We start from the raw sequence: 24,825 nt of genomic DNA, 5'->3' as shown, positions 1-24,825 counted from the left end.
AATTTTTACTGATGTATGTGGTATATATATGTATTTTAACTTTTTTTTCAATCTTGCTGGTAAATTGGAATAAATAGTGAGAGGTGTATATGGCATCTAAAAAATGTGTAGTGTTTTTTCTAGGCATACCGACCACCAGTACCGGGGCCACCGGCGGGCAGGCGATGCCAGCCAGGAGGGAGCAGTAGATGCAGCAGCTAAGCAAGAGAGAAGAAGAAAACTGGTGTTCTTGAGTCCATATATACCACAAATGTTATTTCACACGCATGCTAGTGCTACTCTGCCACTATGTGTGTAGAATTAATTTTGTGTTACTGTTTAGCTAACAGTATTGGCTACAATAGTCTTTTTTCTTTTTTGATATAGCTACTCCTTCCCAACCAAAAGCAAAACCTGACAGGAAGGAGTTGGCAGCCATGACCCGGCGCCGGAAGCTTGAGGCCATCCGTAATAAATATCGGTGGCTGGTGGCTCTGGCGGAGGAAGAGGAGAAGGTGGCAGCAGCGGCAACCTCCTCCAATGCCCAGGGCCCCAGCCAGGCCCCTCGAGTGGTACGGCACCGTGGTCTGGCAGCCGCCAGCCGCATTTCATCCAGCACTGCTGCCTCCCCTTGTCCCCGTGGATGCAATTGCCGAGCTTTTAAGAGCCGCATGCTCTTCCGAATGGCGCGCCTAGAGGATCGGGTAAAGGAAGTCGTGACAATTAACCGGAGACTGTGAGCCCGCCGATAGAGATCCTGTTAGATTGCCCTTTTTATTCTGTTTTTTGGTGGGTGGGCATTGGGCTACTTTGGGGAAAAGTTGGGGTTTATCTATATATTTATGGACAAATTTATTTTTGAATTTTATTCAATGGTCATTGGTTGGACTCTTTATCTTTGTGGACATTGGTTGGGGTTAGTGAGAGGGGTGGGTCAGGTGTTGTGAGATTTTTTACATTAGTTTATTTTGTTAGGGGATTATATTATATTTATACTCAAACTTTACATACGATGTAAATATTTTGTGGGGGGTTACTCTTTTACATCACATGGTTTCCTTCCTTTGCTGCTGCAGGGCCTCAGACAGTTTTTGATTTAAATAATCTGCCAATTTTGAAACACACGAACAGATAGATGTGGTACCCTCACTGAGTGACTTGTCCTACTAGTACTGTCAGTCTCTCCTCTTAGTCTATGCAGTCTGCAACTGGACGCAAGTGTGTGGGTGTGTTAGACCTGTCAGCCCTTTGGGTGGTCCCTCCTCATCATTATTTATTTTGTCCCACTTTTGCCTCAAACCCTGTTGGTATTTTTCCTTTTTGGGAACCACCAGATTTTTTAGTGTTGCTGCAGATTCAGGGAGCCATTTTATCTACCCCTGGAACTTCTGTCTGAGGGCCTGGAGCACAAAATGGTGGCCACCTGTGACATCACCAGCACCCACTGGAACCTACTAGCACCTTCCAGAACATTCCAGAGCCCTGTGACAGTTGGAGGCGGTTTAGAATGTTGGGAAGCTAAGACAGAGAGTTGGCAGTTGGAGCTGGCAGTTGGCACCTGACTGGTGAAGAGTGAGCAGCAGAAACCTGAAGGAGGAAGGAGTGAGGCAGCAGGGGTGGAAACTTGTGCCTGGAGTGGGGTCCATAAACCCACCCTTGATACTAGTCCCTACTGACTGAGCCCAGCCTGGAGCCCTGTGTGGGAAGAAGCAAGAAAAACCAACTTAAGGACCTGGACAGCAGGAACAGGCCTTAGAACCCAAGAACAGCAAGATCCTGACCTGGATACTGGTTTCCCTGGAGTCCGACGTCGAGTAGCCTGGAGACCTGGAGCCCGAGGTGGAGAAGCGGCGCTGACTGGGAAAGCAGACGTCGTACCCGGAGCCGCCAGAGGTCGAGAGAGGGCGCCGACGGAGGTCGTGAGGAGTACCAGAGGTCGAGGAGGAAGTCACCCGAGGTCGAGTGAGCGGCGTCAACGGGGGAGTGAAGTCCGCCCTCCGGAGTCGCCGGAGACCGAGGTGAAGCGTGCCGGAGGTCGGGAGTGGAGGTCGCACTCCGGAGTCGCCGGAACCTGAGAGAATCGTGCCGGAGGTCGGGAGTGGAGGTCGCACTCTGGAGTCGCCGGAACCTGAGGAGAGGAGCACCGGAGGTCGGGAGTGGAGATCGCACTCCGGAGCCGCCGGAAGTCGACATCGAGCCAAGGCCGGCCGACGTCATCGAAACTGAGGTCGCCATCGGACCGGAGCCACCCGAAGTCGACATCGAGTCAAGACTGCCCGACGCCATCGAATCGAAGGTCGAGATCGAGCCGAGGCTGCCGACATCGAACCGGAACCGCCTACCGGCGTCGTCAAGAACTGACATTGTGCCGAGGCCGCCGACATCGAACCGGAACCGCCTCACGGCGTCGACACGGCTCCAGCGGCGTCGGAGCTTCAGAAAAAGGGCAGTAAGTGAAATAGAGGGCGCCAAAGGCCCTGTGGAATCCTAAGAGACTACTCTAGGGGTTAGAGAGGTGCTGGAACCAGCTGGACTGTGCCAGGGGTGAGCTGAGACTAATTTAGAGGGGTTGTGGAGAGTGAGAGAGCCAGGTCTCTGGTATTCCCCCCTTGATCTACCTCAGTTTAGGCCTCAGCCTTGTCCAAGCCAGGGAGTAGACACCCTCAAGCCTTCCACATCCCCACAAGCTGTGCCTGGGCCAAATCAGCCCATAGTAATCTCAAACGTGATCTGATTCTATGAGTGTCACTGTCAGCTTTTAATTATTTATTGAGGACACTGTATTTATTGTATTTAACCTATTTATTGCTTCACTGGATTTATTGTTCCACAGTATTTATTGTCGCACAATATTTATTGGTTTGCAGTATTTATTGCCTCAGAATATTTAATTGCCTGTATGTTTTGCACTTATATTTATGCCTTCCTTATTTATGAACACCCCTATTTATTGAATCATTAAGCCAGTATTTATTTGACCTGCACTATTTAAAAAGCTTTGTATATTGTGATTGTGTATTATTTATCTAATCAGCAACTAAGAGAAAAAGAAGATAAAGAAAGATATTTACATAATTTTTACGGTGTAGAGTCGTTTTTGGAACGGATGCACGCATGGTTATTGTATGGGTATGTCGTATGCTTAGCACGGTGCCTGATTCCTGACCACTCGAGCCAAGCTACCACTGTATGTCCTGGAAAGACCCCGTTACCACCAACCCTTTCCGGTGTGGGAGCGGAGTATTTCCAACATTAATTGGTGTTCAGTGGTGGGATAGAGCTGTGCCTACGTATACTCAACAATAACTGTGGGTAGTCCATAGGCCTACACCGGGAGTTTTCTCAAAGCGGCCTTCCTAATTGTGGGTTTTTGTTTTTTTCCAAATTTACTCTGGTGGTGGGAGGAGGTATTATATAAGGTACCCCCCTGCATAGTTACTGCAAATAACTGTCCTCTGACCTGAGTGGGCAAGATGGAGTTTGTACTGGAGAATTTAGAAACGTACACTGTGGCCCAACTCAGGGAGTTTTGTCAGCGAGAGGGGGTGTATTGTCCCCCAGGAGCAAAGAAGGGTGCACTCCAAACCAGCTTAAGGGCTTGGGGGGAGGCACGACGAGAAAGCAAGGCTGAGGAGGAGGACAGGGATAGAGAGCCCGACAGTGAGGGAGCTGGTTTGTACCAACCTGAGGTGGGGAACCTGTCAGCGGGGCCCAGGACACTTTCCAGGAAGGGCAGCAGTGCCTCTAGCGGTGGCTTGTCTGAAGTGGAGTTAACAGACCGGAGGGAGAAAAGGCAGCTCACATGGGACTTAGCAAGGCTGGAGAAGGAGAAGGAGGAACAGAGGATGGCTCATGAGATAAGGCTGAAAGAGATAGATCTTCAGATCCTGAGAATCGGGGCACACCCTGTACCTAACGGTGGCAGCGAAGAACGAGAGTACACCAGGGAACCCAAACCCTACCTGCCAAAGGACATAGTAGCTAACTATGGAGTGGGCGACGATATTGCCAAGTGGCTAGCGGCCTATGAGGTCTCGTTAAGGGCCCATGGGGTTCCAGAGAAGTACTGGGGAGGGGGGTTGTACAAGTACATGCCTCCAGCTGGTAGGGATGCATTATTGGCCCTCGAGGAGGATGAGCAGACCCACTACCCCACCATGAAACTGGCGCTCATAAGAAAGTTTGGACTAACACCCGAAAAGTACAGACAGAAGTTCAGGGGTAGTCACAAACTGGGCACACAGAATTGGGTGGACTTCCTGGACTATGCAAAGAAGGCACTAGAGGGTTGGATTCAGGGCAGTGAAGTGAGGAACTACGAGGGGTTGTTTGATCTAGTACTGAAGGAACACCTGCTCGAGAAATGTTTCCCTGAACTGTGTCAACACCTGGTGGATAGCAAGCTGACCAGTCCCCGGAAGCTTGCTGAGGAGGCGGACATTTGGGCTAGTACCCGGGTGTCCACAAGGGGGACTGGAGGGGATACTCAAAAGGCCGGACAGGGCGCCCCCCCAGAAGAAAGAGGGAGGGGAAAAGAAAAAGGAGTTCTCCAAAGGCCCCCAAAATAACTTCCAAGGGAAGGGAACAGGATTCACCCCTAGGGCTAACCCACCCAGAAACCCTAATCCTGGCCAGAGTCAGCAGCCAAGGGTTGTCCATTGCTACGAGTGCGGTGGCGTTGGACACTATAAAGGAGATCCGAAGTGTCTGAAACGACCACCCCCTCCCATTGGAGGAAAGACCCCCGGAGTAGCTAGTGTAGTGCTCGGGGAGGAGATGCCCTTAACTAAGGGAAGGGAGTGGGCGGGTGTCACTTTAGTGTCCCTGGGAGAACGGGAGATGGTTCCTAAGATCCAGGTGCCCGCAAATACCGTAAAGTATGGGCAGTGGGTCACCATCAACGGCCAAAGAGGGGAGGCTCTGAGAGACACAGGAGCCAGTATGACTATGGTACGTAGTCAACTGGTGTCTCCAGAGCAGGTAATTCCCGATGTACTCCACCCAGCCGCGATGGCTGACGGCAGAACAGGCCACTATCCAGTGGCCGAGGTTCCCTTTGAATGGGGGGGGGTTGCAGGTTCACTTCAAGTTGCCGTAAGCCCTGCCGTGCCAGTCGATTGTCTACTGGGGAATGACATGGAGCACAACGCGTGGAAGGAGGTGGAATACCGGACTCACACTGAGATGCTGGGTACACCTGATTGGGCCTGTGTGAGCACAAGGTCCGCGACTACCCGAAGAGGGAGTTCGTTTCGGCTGGAGCCTGGAACAAAGGCCCAGCCAGCTGCCAGTCAAGGGAAGAACCGAGGACAGGAGGAGCCTGCCTCGGCGTCCACACCCCGTAGGACGGATAGGCCACCGGAGGTGGTGGACCAGGAGTCTGCGGTGGGGGACGTTACCAACCTGGAGGACCTACCCATCCCGGCCGAGTGGCACGTGGAGGGAGGCCCGTCCAGGGAGGAATTCTGCCAGGGCCAGAGGGAGTGCCCTACCCTTGAGGGGCTGAGGCGACAGGCCGAAGCCCAGGCAGCAGGGAACGTTGAAGGGAACTACAGTGTTTACTGGGAGGATGGCCTCCTCTACAGTGAACCCAAGGCACCCCTACACGGATCGTCACGAGCCTTGGTAGTCCCTCAACGTTATCGAGCCTTCCTTCTGGAGTTGGCTCACGAGATCCCATTGGCAGGACACCTGGGGCAAGACAAGACCTTCGCCCGTCTTGTCCCACACTTTTATTGGCCTCAGATGAAAGTGTCGTCCGATACCTACTGCCGGACATGTGTGTCTTGCCAAGCCAGTGGGAAAACAGGGGTGAAGCTGAAAGCTCCCCTGGAACCACTTCCTGTCGTTAGCACCCCCTTTGAAAGGGTGGGCATCGACATTGTGGGTCCGTTAGATCCGCCAACGTCAGCTGGTCACAGGTTTATCCTGGTTCTGGTGGATCATGCCACACGGTACCCAGAGGCAATACCTCTGAGGACCATAACAGCACCTGTTGTGGCTAGGGCCCTAATGGGAATCTTTACCCGAGTGGGTTTTCCCAAGGAAGTTGTGTGCGACAGGGGGACCAACTTCATGTCAGCGTACATGCGGGCGATGTGGAAGGAGTGTGGAGTGACCTACCGGTTCACAACTCCTTACCACCCCCAGACCAATGGTCTGGTGGAGAGGTTTAATAAAACCTTGAAAGGCATGATTAGAAGTCTGCCTGAAAGCCTGCGGAGGAAATGGGACGTCCTCCTGCCCTGTTTACTCTTTTCTTACAGGGAAGTGCCACAGAAGGGAGTGGGCTTCAGCCCCTTCGAGCTTTTGTATGGGCACCCTGTACGTGGACCTCTCAACCTGGTGAGAGACGGATGGGAAAGAACTCCCAGAAAGCTTCCCCAGGACGTGGTGAGCTACATGCTGGCCTTCCGGAGACAAATGGCTAAGTTGTGGAAGCAAGCTTCTGACAACTTGGAAGCCAGCCAAGCAGTGATGAAGGCGTGGTATGACCACAACGCTCACCCGGTGGAGTTGGAGCCTGGCCAGAAGGTGTGGGTGATCGAACCAGGAGAGCTTAGTGCCCTCCAGGATCGCTGGTCAGGACCCTTTGAGGTGTTGGAGAAGAAGGGTAAGGCTACCTACTTGGTGGACCTGAAGACCCCTCGTCAGGCCCTGCGGGTGCTGCATGCCAAACGCCTCAAACCCCACCACGAGAGGCCCGAAGTCATCTTGATGATGGTGACTGACGGAGGAGAGGACGTGGAAAGTGAACCTCTCCCTGATTTGTTTGCGTCTCAAGAAAAGGATGGGTCGGTGGAGGGAGTGATTCTCTCCCCATCTCTAACTCCTGAACAGCAGGAGGACTGTCGCCAGGTCCTGGGACAGTACTCTGCGTTGTTCTCCCTTGTCCCGGGTAGGACTCACCTGTGCGTCCATGACGTGGACACAGGAGACAGCCCACCTGTGAAGTCCAAGATCTACCGGATGTCAGACAAGGTGAAGGCCAGCATTCACAGTGAAGTCACTAAGATGCTGGAGCTAGGAGTGATCGAACCTTCTAGCAGCCCCTGGTCCAGTCCGGTGGTGTTAGTACCAAAAGCTGCACCACCGGGTGCCCAACCGGAACTGAGGTTCTGTGTGGACTACCGGGGACTGAATTCAGTGACCAAAACTGATGCTCATCCGATCCCTAGGGCGGATGAATTGATTGACCGGCTGGGAGCTGCCCAATATCTAAGTACCTTTGACCTTACTTCTGGGTACTGGCAGATCTCTTTGACTGATGGAGCAAGGGAAAGGTCAGCCTTCTCCACGCCCAATGGCCACTACCAGTTCTGTGTGATGCCCTTTGGGCTCAAGAACGCACCTGCCACGTTTCAGCGCCTGGTAAACCAGATCCTCACCGGAATGGAGAGTTTCTCTGCTGCTTATCTGGATGACATAGCCGTCTTCAGTTACAGCTGGGAGGATCACTTGCGTCACCTGCAAGCTGTTCTCCAGGCCCTGAGACAAGCTGGATTGACGATCAAGGCCAGCAAGTGCCAGATCGGGCAGGGGTCGGTAGTGTACCTTGGACACTTGGTGGGTAGGGGAGCGGTGCAACCCCTCCAGGCGAAGATCGAGGCCATCATGGCCTGGGAACCCCCCAAGACACAGACTGAGGTCCGAGCTTTTCTGGGCCTCACGGGATACTACTGCCGCTTCGTGAAGGGATACGGTACCATCGTAGCCCCCCTCACGGAGCTCACGTCCAAGAAACAACCTCGACGGGTAGTCTGGACGGAGGCTTGTCAGCAGGCCTTTGTGAGATTGAAGAAAGCCATGTGCGAGGCCCCGGTCTTAAGGGCCCCAGACTTTTCCAAGGAGTTCATTGTCCAGACAGATGCATCAGAACATGGCATTGGGGCAGTGTTATCGCAACTCAATGAAGAGGGTCTGGATCAACCCGTGGTCTTCCTATCCCGGAGACTACTTCCCAGGGAACAGAAGTGGAGTGCAATAGAGCGTGAAGCCTTTGCAGTGGTATGGGCTCTGAAGAAGTTGCGGCCATACCTGTTTGGCTCGCACTTCCTGGTTCAGACCGACCACAGACCCCTTTGTTGGCTGATGCAGATGAAGGGGGAGAATCCCAAGTTGTTGAGGTGGTCTATCTCCCTACAGGGAATGGACTTTCAGGTGGAACATCGGCCTGGAGTGGACCACGCCAATGCAGACGGTCTCTCAAGGTATTTCCGCCTTAGTGATGAGAACTCCCAAGGGGTTGGGTAGCTCTCCCCACTTTCAGCTGGGGGGGACGCGTGTTAGACCTGTCAGCCCTTTGGGTGGTCCCTCCTCATCATTATTTATTTTGTCCCACTTTTGCCTCAAACCCTGTTGGTATTTTTCCTTTTTGGGAACCACCAGATTTTTTAGTGTTGCTGCAGATTCAGGGAGCCATTTTATCTACCCCTGGAACTTCTGTCTGAGGGCCTGGAGCACAAAATGGTGGCCACCTGTGACATCACCAGCACCCACTGGAACCTACTAGCACCTTCCAGAACATTCCAGAGCCCTGTGACAGTTGGAGGCGGTTTAGAATGTTGGGAAGCTAAGACAGAGAGTTGGCAGTTGGAGCTGGCAGTTGGCACCTGACTGGTGAAGAGTGAGCAGCAGAAACCTGAAGGAGGAAGGAGTGAGGCAGCAGGGGTGGAAACTTGTGCCTGGAGTGGGGTCCATAAACCCACCCTTGATACTAGTCCCTACTGACTGAGCCCAGCCTGGAGCCCTGTGTGGGAAGAAGCAAGAAAAACCAACTTAAGGACCTGGACAGCAGGAACAGGCCTTAGAACCCAAGAACAGCAAGATCCTGACCAGGATACTGGTTTCCCTGGAGTCCGACGTCGAGTAGCCTGGAGACCTGGAGCCCGAGGTGGAGAAGCGGCGCTGACTGGGAAAGCAGACGTCGTACCCGGAGCCGCCAGAGGTCGAGAGAGGGTGCCGACGGAGGTCGTGAGGAGTACCAGAGGTCGAGGAGGAAGTCACCCGAGGTCGAGTGAGCGGCGTCAACGGGGGAGTGAAGTCCGCCCTCCGGAGTCGCCGGAGACCGAGGTGAAGCGTGCCGGAGGTCGGGAGTGGAGGTCGCACTCCGGAGTCGCCGGAACCTGAGAGAATCGTGCCGGAGGTCGGGAGTGGAGGTCGCACTCCGGAGTCGCCGGAACCTGAGGAGAGGAGCACCGGAGGTCGGGAGTGGAGATCGCACTCTGGAGCCGCCGGAAGTCGACATCGAGCCAAGGCCGGCCGACGTCATCGAAACTGAGGTCGCCATCGGACCGGAGCCGCCCGAAGTCGACATCGAGTCAAGACTGCCCGACGCCATCGAATCGGAGGTCGAGATCGAGCCGAGGCCACCGACATCGAACCGGAACCGCCTACCGGCGTCGTCAAGAACTGACATTGTGCCGAGGCCGCCGACATCGAACCGGAACCGCCTCACGGCGTCAACACGGCTCCAGCGGCGTCGGAGCTTCAGAAAAAGGGCAGTAAGTGGAATAGAGGGCGCCACAGGCCCTGTGGAATCCTAAGAGACTACTCTAGGGGTTAGAGAGGTGCTGGAACCAGCTGGACTGTGCCAGGGGTGAGCTGAGACTAATTTAGAGGGGTTGTGGAGAGTGAGAGAGCCAGGTCTCTGGTATTCCCCCCTTGATCTACCTCAGTTTAGGCCTCAGCCTTGTCCAAGCCAGGGAGTAGACACCCTCAAGCCTTCCACATCCCCACAAGCTGTGCCTGGGCCAAATCAGCCCATAGTAATCTCAAACGTGATCTGATTCTATGAGTGTCACTGTCAGCTTTTAATTATTTATTGAGGGCACTGTATTTATTGTATTTAACCTATTTATTGCTTCACTGGATTTATTGTTCCACAGTATTTATTGTCGCACAATATTTATTGGTTTGCAGTATTTATTGCCTCAGAATATTTAATTGCCTGTATGTTTTGCACTTATATTTATGCCTTCCTTATTTATGAACACCCCTATTTATTGAATCATTAAGCCAGTATTTATTTGACCTGCACTATTTAAAAAGCTTTGTATATTGTGATTGTGTATTATTTATCTAATCAGCAACTAAGAGAAAAAGAAGATAAAGAAAGATATTTACATAATTTTTACGGTGTAGAGTCGTTTTTGGAACGGATGCACGCATGGTTATTGAATGGGTATGTCGTATGCTTAGCACGGTGCCTGATTCCTGACCACTCGAGCCAAGCTACCACTGTATGTCCTGGAAAGACCCCGTTACCACCAACCCTTTCCGGTGTGGGAGCGGAGTATTTCCAACAGGGTGTGTGAATTAATGAATACATTTCCATTATTAATCATGCCTCCCCCAAACTTCTTCTCTTACCTGTGATTGATGTTTAAACTTAGGCACAGCGATGGCTGCATGGTGATTATGGTTTGGTTTCCCAAGATGCCATGGTTGCGGTGGTAGTACAGTATACACTGGCAGTAGCATTTGCAAAAAAAAAAATGAGACGGTCAGTCGCCTGAGAGAGCCTATGGAAGGAGTAGAAGAATGAAGTACAGTAAAGTACAGTACACAAGAAGACTGCCAAACAAGAAACCATAATAATGATTATTAGCAATGTTAAAGTAAAATCAGACGTAATGGTGGTGGGGATAGCCTAGTTCAACAAGTTACAAACTGCAGTTGACTCGAGTCACTCGACACAAGCATAACCTTTAGTGCTGTAACTTTAGAGGGGGATGATGAATCCAATCGATGCCGGCAATTAATAATGATGGATTATGTTCCTTTGGAGAAAAAAAATTACTTGCACATATACTGAGCATGAGTGGGCATTGGCAAGCAGAAGAAAATCCTCGCCCTGCCTTGATTGAAATTGAATTAGTGTTGCTTTCACCACATCCGCCCCAGCAAGTGTGTGATCAATTATTGGTGTAAATTTAATTTAGTCACACCTCAATATAAATCACACAGCCCGGGGGAAGAGGGTTAGGGTTTGATGAACAGTTGGGAAGGGGTATGTGAGGCAAAGGTTTGACAAAAGACAAACGCTACACTTGGCATGGACAACAACAACTGAACACACACAATCTTGCCAGACAACCATCATATATCTGTTAAGAGAGAAAAAGGAAATGCATGCATGATGATGACTTGATGGTTAATGATGATAAGTAGTACTTACTAACTGGAGTAGTAGTAGTAGACAATACAGGGCGGCAGTATATTATTATTTATTATGCTATTTGCCTTGCCTGTCTGCCCTCAGAGAGACCCAATTTACATACATTTTATGTACTGATGTACCGGGCTTCCTTTTAAAGCTAGCAAAGAAAATTAAAACACTATCTGTAGGGATCAATTATAAACAAAGAGCAAACATAATAACAACAACAACAAATGCACAGTCGTAATGATTGGAGAGAAAAAATAAATAAAATTATTTAAAAGACGATGAATGATACTAAAGTTACTGTATGTTATCCTGGTCAAATCGGAGAGTTATATCTAGGCACTCCTCTAGGTCCTCTCTTTCATGGATGCTGCATCAATCTTGGGTGCCACTGCCTGGCGGATGCAGATTGGTAGGTGAAGGTGAGTTGTTTTTCTCTGTTTAGGACAGGGTAAAAGCTGGCCTGTAAGTGTAGATGGAAAAACAAAAAGGATATTGAAAAATCAAGGAGAAAATAAAGCATGAACTTACGGAGGAGTGCAAACACTTTCAGAGGCGACATGGCTAAATCATGTATACTCTGTTGTATGTTTCCAGCATTAACCTACAACAGCAACAGGACAGAGCAGGCCCATGGCGCTGACCCAACCTCCACTTAGCTTACATTTTGAGTGAGCCAGAGAGTCACAGAGCACACATTTACAGCAACATAGCATTTGCCAAAGTAAGTAACTAAATCGATGCATGGCTGTCAGTCATACCACTAGTACACTCGTGACTACTCAACTCCACCACTACTACACAGACATGTAGGTCTGCTGTGGTTGTTGTGGACTTCTTTACCTTTCATGCCACTTCATGATTTGAAACGCCCTGAGTTATTCCATCAATCATCTCCTATCTAACTGACTGACTGCAAAGATACTATGTGGTCATCATCATGGTGTTGTCCAACTCAGTCTGTAGTGTACTGAGTGAGTCCAGATTCCAGATTTTAAAATGCAATGGATCGGCCTTCAGTAGAAGAAGTTGAACTTTGTTATTAACCCCTTCAGCGCTGCGCGGATTCCCCCGCGGTGCTGAAGGGTTCGAGCGCGGGCGGGGCCATGACGGAACGGTTCCGTCATGAGCACAGCTCAACTGATGCTCATGACGGAACCGTTCCGTCATGAGCATGGAAGGGGTTAAACAACAAGAAGGGAATCATTGACTTGAGTGAGTCACTTTTAGTGTTTAGATGAAATGCTACTAGTATACTTTGACTTCACTTTATGCACAGCAAACAACAACAACATTACAAACACCAATCATTCAGAGTCAGCGTCCAATTCATAACATCATTACCTATTCCTTCTCATCTTAAGTTAAGGGGCAGTCTCTCTCGGCTCGGAAAGGAGGATAGCTATAGTCATCATGTTCCACTTCTTTTGGAGGAACTCGACGAGGCAACATTTCTTGTACTATTTTCCATCCAATGTCTGGCTTGAGGGAAATGGATTTAGGGCAAGTCAGGAGGATGGAGCAGGGCTCAGAGGAGTGGACTTAAATGCACACAGCTGCAACTCCAATATGGCAATAAAAAGAGAAGATGGTGTTGATGGATTTGTTGTGATTCGAACCAGAAAGACAGAGACTCACACAAATAATAAAAGTAAATAGGTAAGAAAGAAAGTAACAAGTTGAAAGCCCAGTTTTCTGGGAAGTGGAGCTTGTACTCAAAAACTGCTGTCCTCATCTTCCTGCTCTGTTTCATGTATTTTGTACTCCAGTGGTATAAAGTGCTGATTCATTTTGATCATGGTTAACCTCTCCATGTTTTTGGGCGAGAGACTGATCCTTTTCACTGTTGCAATGGCACCAGCAGCACTAAAAACACGCTCAGGAGAGACACTTGACACAGGGCAAGCCAGATAGTTTATCACCAGTGTGCTGAGGACTGGCCACAGGCACCTTTTCCCATACCAATACACCAATGGGTTTTGATCAATGTAGACCCTTGTTGGGTCATCCAGATAGGCCTGGACCATCCGCTCAATGCTCACGGGTGCTACGCTTTTGCTGGGCCTCTTTTGCCTTTGCATCAGCACTGGATCTAACAAGCCCTTGCTGTAGATACCAATCCTGTGCCGAGTTTACTGGGGCTGATGATCCTATTCTTGCTGTGGTTGATAGTGTTGGTGACTGCTGTGAGCCAAACGTACTGCCCTCAGGCTCTGAAGTTAAACTTGCCGCTGGATGCCCTGCTGCACTACTTGTTGTGGATTGTGGAGTAGCGGGCTTTTAATTTCCAGCGTTCTTTTTCCAAGTCACTGGCTGCCTCAGCTATCTAAGTTTTGTACTGGACAACATCCACTTCTGAAAAAGGAATTAATGTTACAGTGTTCAGTGTTGATTTGTACCATGGATCCAGAATTGTGGCAGAAATGTAATGTTTGTCTGACACAATCTTAGTTTGCACCCTTGTATTTTCAGCTAAGCAAAGGGCTAAACTCTCCACCAACTCATATGCTTCATTTTTTTCTTCCACACCTGCGTACATGTCAGACATCGCCTTCAGCTGTTGCTCTAGCATGTGCAACAATGGGATAGCTTGTCCCATAGTACTGTCCTCCTTGCTGACTTCACGTGTGAAGATCTCGAAAGGAAGTGGCATCTTTGTCAGGCATTTAACTAGGCCCCATTGGTCCACCTCAACGGTCATGCCTTTCACAGTAGCATCCCCAGGTCTTAGCATGACATAGACATTGATTGGCCTGTACTGCTCAAACAGACGTTCACGCATGTAACAAGTTGAGTTCCAACATGTTGGCACCTCCTGGATGAGTGCTTTGACTGGTATTCTATGCTCACATTGAATGAAACTCAGCTGCTTCCAGGCTTTAAAAGAATGGCTGAAATGTGTGCATATTCTTCTGCAGGTGGTCAGTAAGTTGCTGACTCTGTGTTCTTTTTTCAGAAAGTCTTGAACAATGATGTTAATGCAGTGCGTCAAACACAGGACCCTGAAATAGCCACCATCGCCAATGGCCTTAACTGTCATTGTCCATGGCAACAAAGCCAATGTTAAGCCTTCTTGGGTGCAGCCATTCAAAGACCTTGCTGTTAAAATCTTCCAAACTGTTTGCAGCAGTATGAGATTTCTCCATGGCAAAAACAGCAGTGGGGGCAGTTTTACTTTTTTGGCTTCTAAGGTGTTCCTCCCACTGGATCAAGTGGTGTTTTTTCAGATGGGTTGTTTGGCCTCCGGTACCATAGTTTGTACCAAGCTTACCCTGACTAACACTCTGTTGACAAATTGAGCATATAGCAATGTTCTTCTCCTTACTGCTAACCAAAAAGAAGTCCCAAACGGTGGAGGTGAACTTTCCTGTGCTGATGGAGGTGCCACGTGCAATGCCAGATGAACTGGAGGGTGTGCCTGGAATTCTACTCTGTGCAGTACCACTACCTACTGAGGTGGTAGTTGTGCTGGATGTAGGTCCCTGCTAGACCTTTCCAAATGCAAATATGGAAGCTGGAGGTGGTGTTGGTGTTACCTGTGTTGGTATCCATGCCACATCCCTCACAGCAATTTGGGATGGTGTAATAATATTGGTCTCCATCTCCACGGGGGCGGGAGTGATGTTCATTATGACTGACTCGTCATCATCCTCCTCTTCTACATCTACCTCCATAACTCTAAGGCTTTCTGGCACCTTCCTTTTCCCTTGCCTTGTCATGTGGTGTTCCTCACTTTCAGACTGAGCTGGTGGCTTCCAAGTGGCATCTAGATCATCAGAAGGGAGGCTTGAAGAAGAAGTTGATGGACTAACCCTCCATTTTCTTGCTGGGGATCTGGAAGACAATGGATCTTCTGAAAGAGTGGCTTGCTCTTCTTCTTCCTCTGCAGGAAGCTCAATTTCCTGAACGGTCCCTACTTCGGGAGGAACAACTACTATTGTGAGTGGTGGTTGCGGCTGTGATTGTGGCTGTGGTTGCCCACTTATCTGCTGAGTTTCCTCCTGCATTTATTTGGGTACTACTTTGTGATAACAATAAGTCAATTTCAACATCTCTGCTCGTTGGCATTTGCACAATTAGACTGGCTGCCTCTGCGACACACATGGGCTTGGGCATAGGTTGGTGGGGTGGGCCAACTGTTGCGGAGTTGCTGCTCCCAGCTTGCTCCCCGGACACCGCTGCTGCAGGATTAATTTTTTGTTTCCCAAAAAACATCCTGGGCTGCACACCAGTCTTGGTAAGTGCCACTTCTTCCTTCTTCTATTCCTTCTTTTCACTGGCAACTTTCTTGAAACCGGAGGACCTGGTACCTTTCTTTGGGGCTATCTTCTTCAGATGTCATCAGGACACAGTTGCACAAGTTGCAGAGATGTCTGTGGTCAGTCACATATATCACGTGACGTCATGCGCAGCAGGACTTTTGTCTAGCAGCACAACGGGTGATGATGATGACACCTCCTCCTCAGTCTTTAGTGCACCGAAAAGAAAGCAAAGAAGCCAGATGAACATCAGTGAAATGTTGCATTTGTTGTTGTGGTTCAATTAATACTAGTACAAACTAACAAATATAATATATAACTTAGTGTTTGGTGGTCACACTTGTTAGTGTTATATTATTAAATTTTATTTACTCAGTTATTAAAGAAACATACAACAGTGTAGCTATTTGTTTTCGTTTTTGTTATTAATGAAAAAATGCAAAAACGGAAATCTACAGGGCTAAAAAAGTTGGCAAGTTACACAAAACAACTTACAACCACACCACACACACATCCAACAACATTTATTTAACACACATCAAAAAAGTGAAATACCCCCAGAAAACACATTTTGCAATTCAATCCAATGCCATCCATGCCCTAAATGGTGTTTAAATTCAACAGACACCACAGAAACAGTTGTTTCATGCACCCATGAGTAGCTCTGGGCCTATTGGCTGGAATGCCTATTGACAGACTAGGCCACAAGCTTGCAGGCCTATGTCAAAATCACACTGTCTGGCTCTACAAAATGGCTGGCCAGTCCACCTACAACAATAAGAAAGGGAAGACAGACAATGATGCAGGCCTATGGCAAAAGCACACTGTGCCTGGCTTCACAAAATGGCCGCAAGCAACTTGGCCATGCCACAACAACAAGAAACATAAGCCTAGAGGAACAAAGGAAAGACATGCAGGCCTATATGTCAAAAGCAGCACACTACTAAACTACCACCACAAAATGGCCACCAGCCACATGGTCACTCACAGTCACAACACGCAGGAGTCATGGAAAACAATGCACTCAAGCAGGCCTGTATTATATGGCCAGACAAAGGAGGCATGCTTGCTAAACACAGCTTTAATGCAAAAATGCAAAAACGAAAATCCCCAGGTTGGAAAGTTACACAACACAAGTACAACCACACCACAAGCACATCCACCAAAGGCATTTATTTAAGATAAATGAAAAACAGTGAAATACCCCCAAAAACACATTTTGCAATTCAATCCAATGCCATCCATTCACTAAATGATGATTAAATTCAACAGATACCACAGAAACAGTTGTTTCATGCATCTATGAGTGGCTCTGGGCCTACTGGCTGAAAGGCCTATTGGCAGACTAGGCCACAAGCTTGCAGGCCTATGGTAAAAAGCACACTGGCTGGCTCCACAAAATGGCCACCAGCCACATGGCCAGGCCACCCACAACAAAAAGAAAGGGAAGACAGACAATGCAGGTGTATGGCAAAAGCACACTGCCTGGCTCCACAAAATGGCAACCAGTCACATGGCCAGGCCACCCACAACAAGAAGAAAGGGAAGACAGACAATGCAGGTCTATGGCAAAAGCACACTGCCTGGCTCCACAAAATGGCAACCAGCCACATGGCCAGGCCACCCACAACAAGAAGAAAGGGAAGACAGACAATGCAGGCCTATGGCAAAAGCACACTGCCTGGCTCCAACAAAATGGCTGCCAGCCACATGGCCAGGCCACCCACAACAAGAAAGGGAAGCCAGACAATGCAGGCCTATAACAAAAGCACACTGCCTGGCTTCACAAAATGGCCGCTAGCCACATGGCCAGGCCACCCACAACAACAAGAAAGGGAAGACAGACAATGCAAGCCTATTTCAAAAGCACACTGCAGAGCTTCACAAAATGGCCACCAGCTACATGGCCAGGCAACCTACAACAACAAGAAAGGGTAGAAAGACAATGTAGGACTATGGCAAAAGCACACTGTTTCGCTTCACAAAATGGCTGCCAGCCACATGGCCAGGCTACCCACAACAACAAGAAAGGGAAGACAGACAATGATGCAGGCCTGTGGCAAAAGCACACTGCCTAGCTTCACAAAATGACCGCAAGCCACATGGCCAGGCCACAACAACAAGAAGCATAAGCTAAGAGGAACAAAGGAAAGACATGCAAGCCTCTATGGCAAAAGCAGCACACTACTAAACTACCATCACAAAATGGCCACCAGCCACATGGTCACTCACAGTCACAACAAGCAGGAGGCCTGTAAAACAATGAACTCAAGCAGGCCTATATATGGCCAGACAAAGGAGGCATGCTAAACAACAGAGCTTTAATGCAAAATTGTAAAAACAAAAATCCACATGGCTAAAAAAGGTTGGAAAGTACAATCACACCACACACACATCCAACAAAGGCATTTATTTAAGACACATGAAAAAAAGTGAAATACCCCCAAACAAACACATTTTGCAATTCAATCCAATGCCATCCATGCCCTAAATGATGTTTAAATTCAACAGACACCACAGAAACCGTTGTTTCATGCACCCATGAGTAGCTCTGGGCCTACTGGCTGAAAGGCCTAGTGGCAGACTAGGCCACAAGCTTGCAGGCTTATGGCAAAAGCACACTGCCTGACTCCACAAAATGGCAACCAGCCACATGGCCAGGCTACCCACAACAACAAGAAATGGAAGACAGACAATGCAGGCCTATGGCAAAAGCACATTTCCTGGCTTCACAAAATGGCCGCCAGCCACATGGCCAGGCCACCCACAACAACAAGAAAGGGAAGACAGACAATGCAGGTCTATCTCAAAAGCACACTGCCTCACTTCACAAAATGGCCGCCAGTCACATGGCCAGGCCACCCACAACAACATGAAACGGAAGACAGACAATGCAGGCTTATGGCAAAAGCACACTACCTGGCTTAACAAAATCGCCGCAAGCCACTGGGCCAGGACACAACAACAAGAAGCATAAGCCAAGAGGAGCAAAGGAAAGACATGCAGGCCCATATGGCAAAAGCAGCACACTATTAAACTACCACCACAAAATGCCCACCAGCCACATGGTCACTCACAGTCACAACAAGCAGGAGGCCTGTAAAACAATGAACTCAAGCAGGCATATATATGGCCAGACAAAGGAGGCCTGCTAAACAACACAGCTTTAATGCAAAATTGCAAAAATCCACAGGGCTAAAAAGGTTTGCAATTTACACAACAACCACACCACACACACACACATCCAACAATGGCATTTATTTAACACACACCGAAAAAGTGAAAAAAAAGCAAAATAGACTTTTTGCAATTCAATCCAATGCCATCCATGCCCTAAATGATGTTTAAATTCAACTGACACCACAGAAACAGGTGTTTTATGCACTAATGAGTAGCTCTGGGCATACTGGCTGAAAGGCCTATTTATTGGGCCAGACTACTGGACTAGTGAATTAAATAAATATTGCAAATTGATTGCAAAAGTTGGAGAAAATATAGTCAACTTTGCTACATGTTTCCTTTATAAAACAAAACGAGTAGAACAATTACATACAAAGAAAAATAACTAGGCCCCTCCTAAAAATACAGACCACCCAGAACAATAAATTTAAAACAAAATGATGAAAAGTACCAAAAAATGTAGGTGCAATGCCCCAATCAAACAAACAACACCAATTCTTCAACTTACTTGCAAAATCTCAAATCCAAAAGTCCTCAAATCCAATGATATATGATGCAGCAGGCACAAAGAGTGATCCTTCCAGCTCCATATCCAAATGAAAAGTGAGCAGGACATGGACAAAGCACTGGGAGGAGCCTGCTGGACAGGAACAGTAAGTTTGAGACTCTGTGGCACTTCCTTCCCCTTAACAAGAAAAAAGAAAAAGATAAAGGACTCCTTGCACTAAAAAGTACAGCCAAATGTCATCTGAGGAGTTTTTTTTTTATCCAAATCATCATTTAGGAGAAGGTTTTATGCTGCTCGAGAGATATTCTTCTCCAGATTGCAATTTCTGCATGTTCGGCATCGCGATCTTCACCGAACTTCCGTCGTATGTCCGATGGCGCGTCCAACTGATGTGTTCGCGATCACACACTCTCGCGGGATCAAGCGGCCGGCTACCAAAATCTCATGGCGCACGCAAACTGATAGGAAATCACGTCAGCGAGTGCAGGGATCCCGGTAAGTCACTAACACATGCGTGCAAATGCATTTTGAGAGTGCGAACAAGAAAAAACACTGCTATGACGCGGAGTTTTCTAAAATCTCTGCAAGCGGAGAGGATTTTAACACCCAGGGTTAACTTTGACTTGATGTGCCCTGGGTCCTTGCCAATCAGGTTCCCAGGGCCTGTGCCTTTTCCCCAAACTGTACCTTTGTACCCCCAATGGCACGTCTCTGGCCACGTGTAAGTCCCTTGTAGACGGTTCCATGGGTTCCAAGGGTACTATGACCTGGAAAGGCCTCTAAGGGCTGCAGCACATATTGTGCCACCCTTAGAGATCCTGTACCTTAACACACGCACATTGCCATTGCAGGCTGCGTGTTTGGGTGCAGAGAAGAGTGAAGAGTCGACATGGCACACAGGAATTTGTGCCATGCTTTCAACCCACTCTCTATGAAATAGGTAAACACCCCTCTAGCTGGGTGCACTATACAACTGGTGAGGGTACAGTTGCATGACCACTGTACCCTTACAGTGTCTAAGTCCATTCTTAGACATTGTAAGTGCAGTAAAGCCATAAAGAGTACATGGTCTGGGAGATGAACTCCACAACACCATAATGGCTTTACTGAATTCTGGGAAGCTTGATAGCAAACATCTCAGCATAATAAACCCACACTGATGCCAGTGGGGGATTTATTATACAATGCACTCAGAGGGCATCTTAGAGATGCCCCTTGAAAAACGACCAGCCTCTGGTGGGTTCAATGACTGGTAAACACCAGCCTGCCACCACACAAGACATGTTTCTGGACCCCTGGGATGTGAGCCTTCTCTCCCTGAGCCCAGAAACAAAGCCTTTCCTGGGCAGAGGTGTTCACACCTCCCCCAGGTCAGGAAGAGCCATCTGTGTCAGGGGAGCTTCAAAGGCCTTGCTGCCTTTGTTACATGACCCCCGACCTCTCCTGCTATCAGGAGCAAGCCCCCTTCCTGACTTACCCCCTTTTCGGAGGGAAGACAGGCAGGAAAAATTAGAACAGCCCAGAAGGTTTGCCCACCTCTGCCAACTCCACCCCTCGGGTGGGGGAGGTGAGGTGAAGCCCACTCTTCAGTGCTCACCATTTTGCAGATGGCAGGCACTGTCCAATCAGGGTTAGAGATTGTGCCCACTCCCCCACGTGGGGTGAGCACACCAAGAGTGTAGTCACCCTATGGTCAGTAGACCATTGGCTATGACCTTGAGACCCCTAAAATGCCCCTAAATACAGTATTTATGGCAGGGCTTTCCAAACTTTTCATGTTGGTGACACACTTTTTGGAGATGCATAATTTTCAGGACACAGTAGGGCAGTGTAGAGAGCGGAGCGAGCGAGCCCGAATCCCCTAAAGGGGATTCGTGGGGGTTGTCCCCCTGGAAGAAAATTTGAAAAAAACTGGCAAATGGTGCATTTTCAAGCAAATTTGGGAAAGCAGGAAGGTTACTAAAGCAATTGTAAATCTGTTCTAACAAAGACAGTGACTGGCAAAACTTGGTGTAAGGTTAGGTTTGTGCCTGAAACAAGAATATAATCATGCACACATTGACACATGCCCCAGTGATTTACGGCACAAAAAGGGCGGGTGCACGCACTGCCAACCCTTCCAAACATGCACAAACTCCGCCTGCTGCCTTGCTGAATATGAGTTATACAAAAATCCGTTCAGGAAGGGGAAATTGAGAGTGGTAAGACAATCATGCAACTTATCAGCTGGTCTCTGCACATTGAACTCAGATGGGACTGCTCTCTGCAGCGCGCCAAAAGGCAACAGAGTTAAAAGCCAAAAGGCCAAAAGCCAACTAGAGCTAGACAAAGTGCAAACACTGATTTTTCACACCGAAAAATAGCACAAAAAAAAATGGTGTCAAATAATGCAGGACAAAATAGAACTACCTGGGAAGTTTATGTAATCCGGCACTGTGAGCTTGTTACCCTGTGCGCTACATGACAGGCACCACACTCATGATTTTTCAAAAATATATTTATACCTTATTTACAATAAATACCATGAGAGAAGCAGTTTTTACTGATATCAGGTTGAGGGTTGTGTAGATGGAAGAAAATGTGGCACAACCGGTTCTGCCTATCATAAGCATCCAATGTCTGTGGGTGGGTGCCGTCCCTGCTCCTATTAATGCAGGATGTATTGGATTCCACAAAGCATCAGATGTTTCACCCCCACAGGCAAGCACGTGGAGTTCCTTTCAGTGACTGAGTCCTAGTTTTGAAAATATGTAGGAGTAAGATCTAATTAGCACTTTTAATGACATGAGGACAAAACGGCACACAACTTTTGACATCAATAACAAGGCTAATGACATCAATGAAATGAAACAAAAATAAAATAAATGTGTCAAATGAATAAAGTGACATCAGATCCTCTCGCAAATAGACTACTGCCTTAAAAGTAGCATTCCAGCCACCTGGTGGGCCCCAAACCTGCTCCTCCCACCAACTAAACGGGTCTGTGGCAGTGATCACTCTGTGGTTCCATAGGTTCAACACCTCCCATGAGCTGCTTTGCATAGAGAACTCTCGAGACAGTTCTAGCACTTGCTTGACACATTTAGCCTCTTTTGAGTGACAACTCACCGCACTTCCAAATGCGTGAGCCTCACTCGCAATGAGTGGGACTTTAGTTCTCCGTGGAACCTGGCTAACAAAAGACTACAACGTTATAAGCCTTAATAGTCACAAGATACCATTTTGAACCCTAGTGGAATCTAAATATAAGGGCTAATGCGGTGTGACTTGATGTCACTGTCCAAGTCCCTGGCTCCTTATCACACTGCCCACAGATGATACCTCCCCACATGTGCCTGTGGTCCCTTTGCCAAAAGAGGTTAGGTACCAACCTTGCTTCTTGTCACCAGACAAAGTTTCCAATATCGGACCTTCAACTTAAAAGGAAGGAATGAGTGGAAACTGCTGATGATAAACAGGGGTAGCAAGAACAGCCAGGGGTCTAGGAGGGCAAGCAAACCACCCCTTCAGGGACACCTGTCTTTTTACACCCATACCACAAACTACAAGTCCCAGGATGCAAGTGCTTTTCCATAAATTAGGCATGGCCGCAGGTGCCACACATGACATAGAACGACTTGGGGAGCAGTGCTCTGCTAAATTAAAATAGTGTGACCGAAGAATTCGACTCCCAGAGTGCATTACTCTTCCATTAAGGTTTAACATGGGTGCACAGGGACAGCGGAGCTAGGAGTAGCCCTCTAGTAAACCTAATTTTAAGAGAGACTGTGGTTGAATGCACAGTTGTGGGAGTTCTCTAAAACTAAATTACCTTGCAGGTCAGCAGAGACACATTGTGGGCGGCAGCAAGAGTGGGGGCTGCAAGGGCACTGTTGCCAAGTTAATCAGTTCTTACCCTATTAGTGAAAACAATTAGAACTTTCACTTTAGCTGTAGCCGCATTCCACTTGCACTTTAGTGCACCATTAACCCCTGAGATCACTCAAGGTGTTCACACGGTGCTTACTTGTGGTATAGGAGGCTTATTCCTGCATCATAAACATGTCCTCGGTTTTACAGAGCTCTAAACATCTTTGCTCGCACACCGCAGAAACACAAATCTGTCAAACCTTTATTAAATTGGCAAATCCAATACCCTCTATTTTATTAGACAATTTAAAAAGTGCCTGTAAATCTTGCATTGTGGGGTTTGTGCCAAATGTTTCGCCTTGGGGATTCATAAGCAGACACATTAGTTCTTCTTTCAGGTTAAGCATGAGGTGCGTTGTTGATGGCGCTTATAAATTGCTTGTTTTAAGTTGTCAATTTACCAAGGTGCTTTAGGGTCAGCTACTGCTTAAACAGTTCATATGTTTTTAGTCCTAAAACGGAGCACGAGGCATCAGCATTTATTGTTTGAGGGTCTGTGTGTACCATCTACTCCCCCTGCCCCCGTTCCACCTTGTCCCACTCGTATCAAAACTTACCGAGGGGCGGGAATGGGGAGCGGAGGGGGCTCTCTGATCTGGATAACGCATTCGAGGCACCTTACGGTGTCCCTCGCGTCACTGACATGCACAGCACCGTCCTGCTAAAAATGAATATAGCTCATCTCCCCGTCGTTCAGCGACACACCCACACATGGCAGGCGACACAGTACCGTGTGGCGCCACACAGTTTGGAAAGCTTTGATTTAGGGGGAAGCCCTGAACCAAGAAGACAGATTCCCACAACATATGAAGAAGAAGGACGAAAGAAGATGCCCAGCAGAGGAGACTGCAGAGAAGAACAGACTTGGCCCCTGCCCTACCGCTCGTCTGCAGTTTCCAGAGTTCCTGCACCAAAAGTTGCCTTGTTCTGCAGCCAGCAAACTACTGAATCTTTGGGAGGAGTGACTGCCTTCAACATAACTGGATCTCCTGTGACAAGCAGCTCCGTTCAAAAAAAAACTCCCAAGACAGACTGTGAGCCTGCTGAGGACAAAGAAAACCGGCACCTAGAACCACCACTGCACTCAGCGCCTACGTCCCAAATCCGGGTGTCCCAACAGTCCCAGCGATGTCCCCCAGTGCTCCAGAGTCCAAGTCCACCGTGGGTTTACCCCTCCAGGACTTCCCAACGTCGCCTGCAGCCTCTCGATGGAGTCACCCCCAACCGCGTGTGGCCCAGTAAGGTGAAATCCAACATTAAAAGACACCCCTACATCCAGCCCCGATGCGCCCTGGAGAAGAGAACCCGAGGTGCTCCTACGTCCCCGTGGCCTCCAACATACCTGCCCAGCTGTTGGGTCCTCCCGGAAGTCTTCCTGGATCGAGCCTGCAGCCAAAATCTAAAACCAGCAACTTCCATTGAAAACAACAGGGCACCTGATGCCAAAACAGCATCCTGCACCCGGCCACCACTGTGCCACTGTGGTGCACCTTGTGTGTTAAACTGGATCCCCTTTTGTCCTGAGCTTGAGTCCCGGAGCTTTGCTCCCACAACCTTGTGAACTGCTCATGAGCAGCCACCAACCGAGGCCCCTATCCCCCAATGTATAACATTGGGCCTCAGCACCCTCCACCCGGCCGCCCTAGTGCCGCTGACGGTGTTCTAAGAGTGCATCCTCGACCCTGGAGGAACCCTGATTCTAATCCCAGAATACCAACTCCCACAAACAAGTACTTACTTGTAAAATGTTAACTTCATTTCCTTCCATGGGATTGCATTGACTGCGTTTCCTTGAAAATTCTTTTGTGTGGAGTTGGTTTATA

This window comes from Triturus cristatus, chromosome 3_2, assembly GCF_964204655.1.
Source record: "Triturus cristatus chromosome 3_2, aTriCri1.1, whole genome shotgun sequence".
NCBI lineage: Eukaryota > Metazoa > Chordata > Amphibia > Caudata > Salamandridae > Triturus > Triturus cristatus.
Note: the sequence above shows the minus strand (reverse complement) of the source record.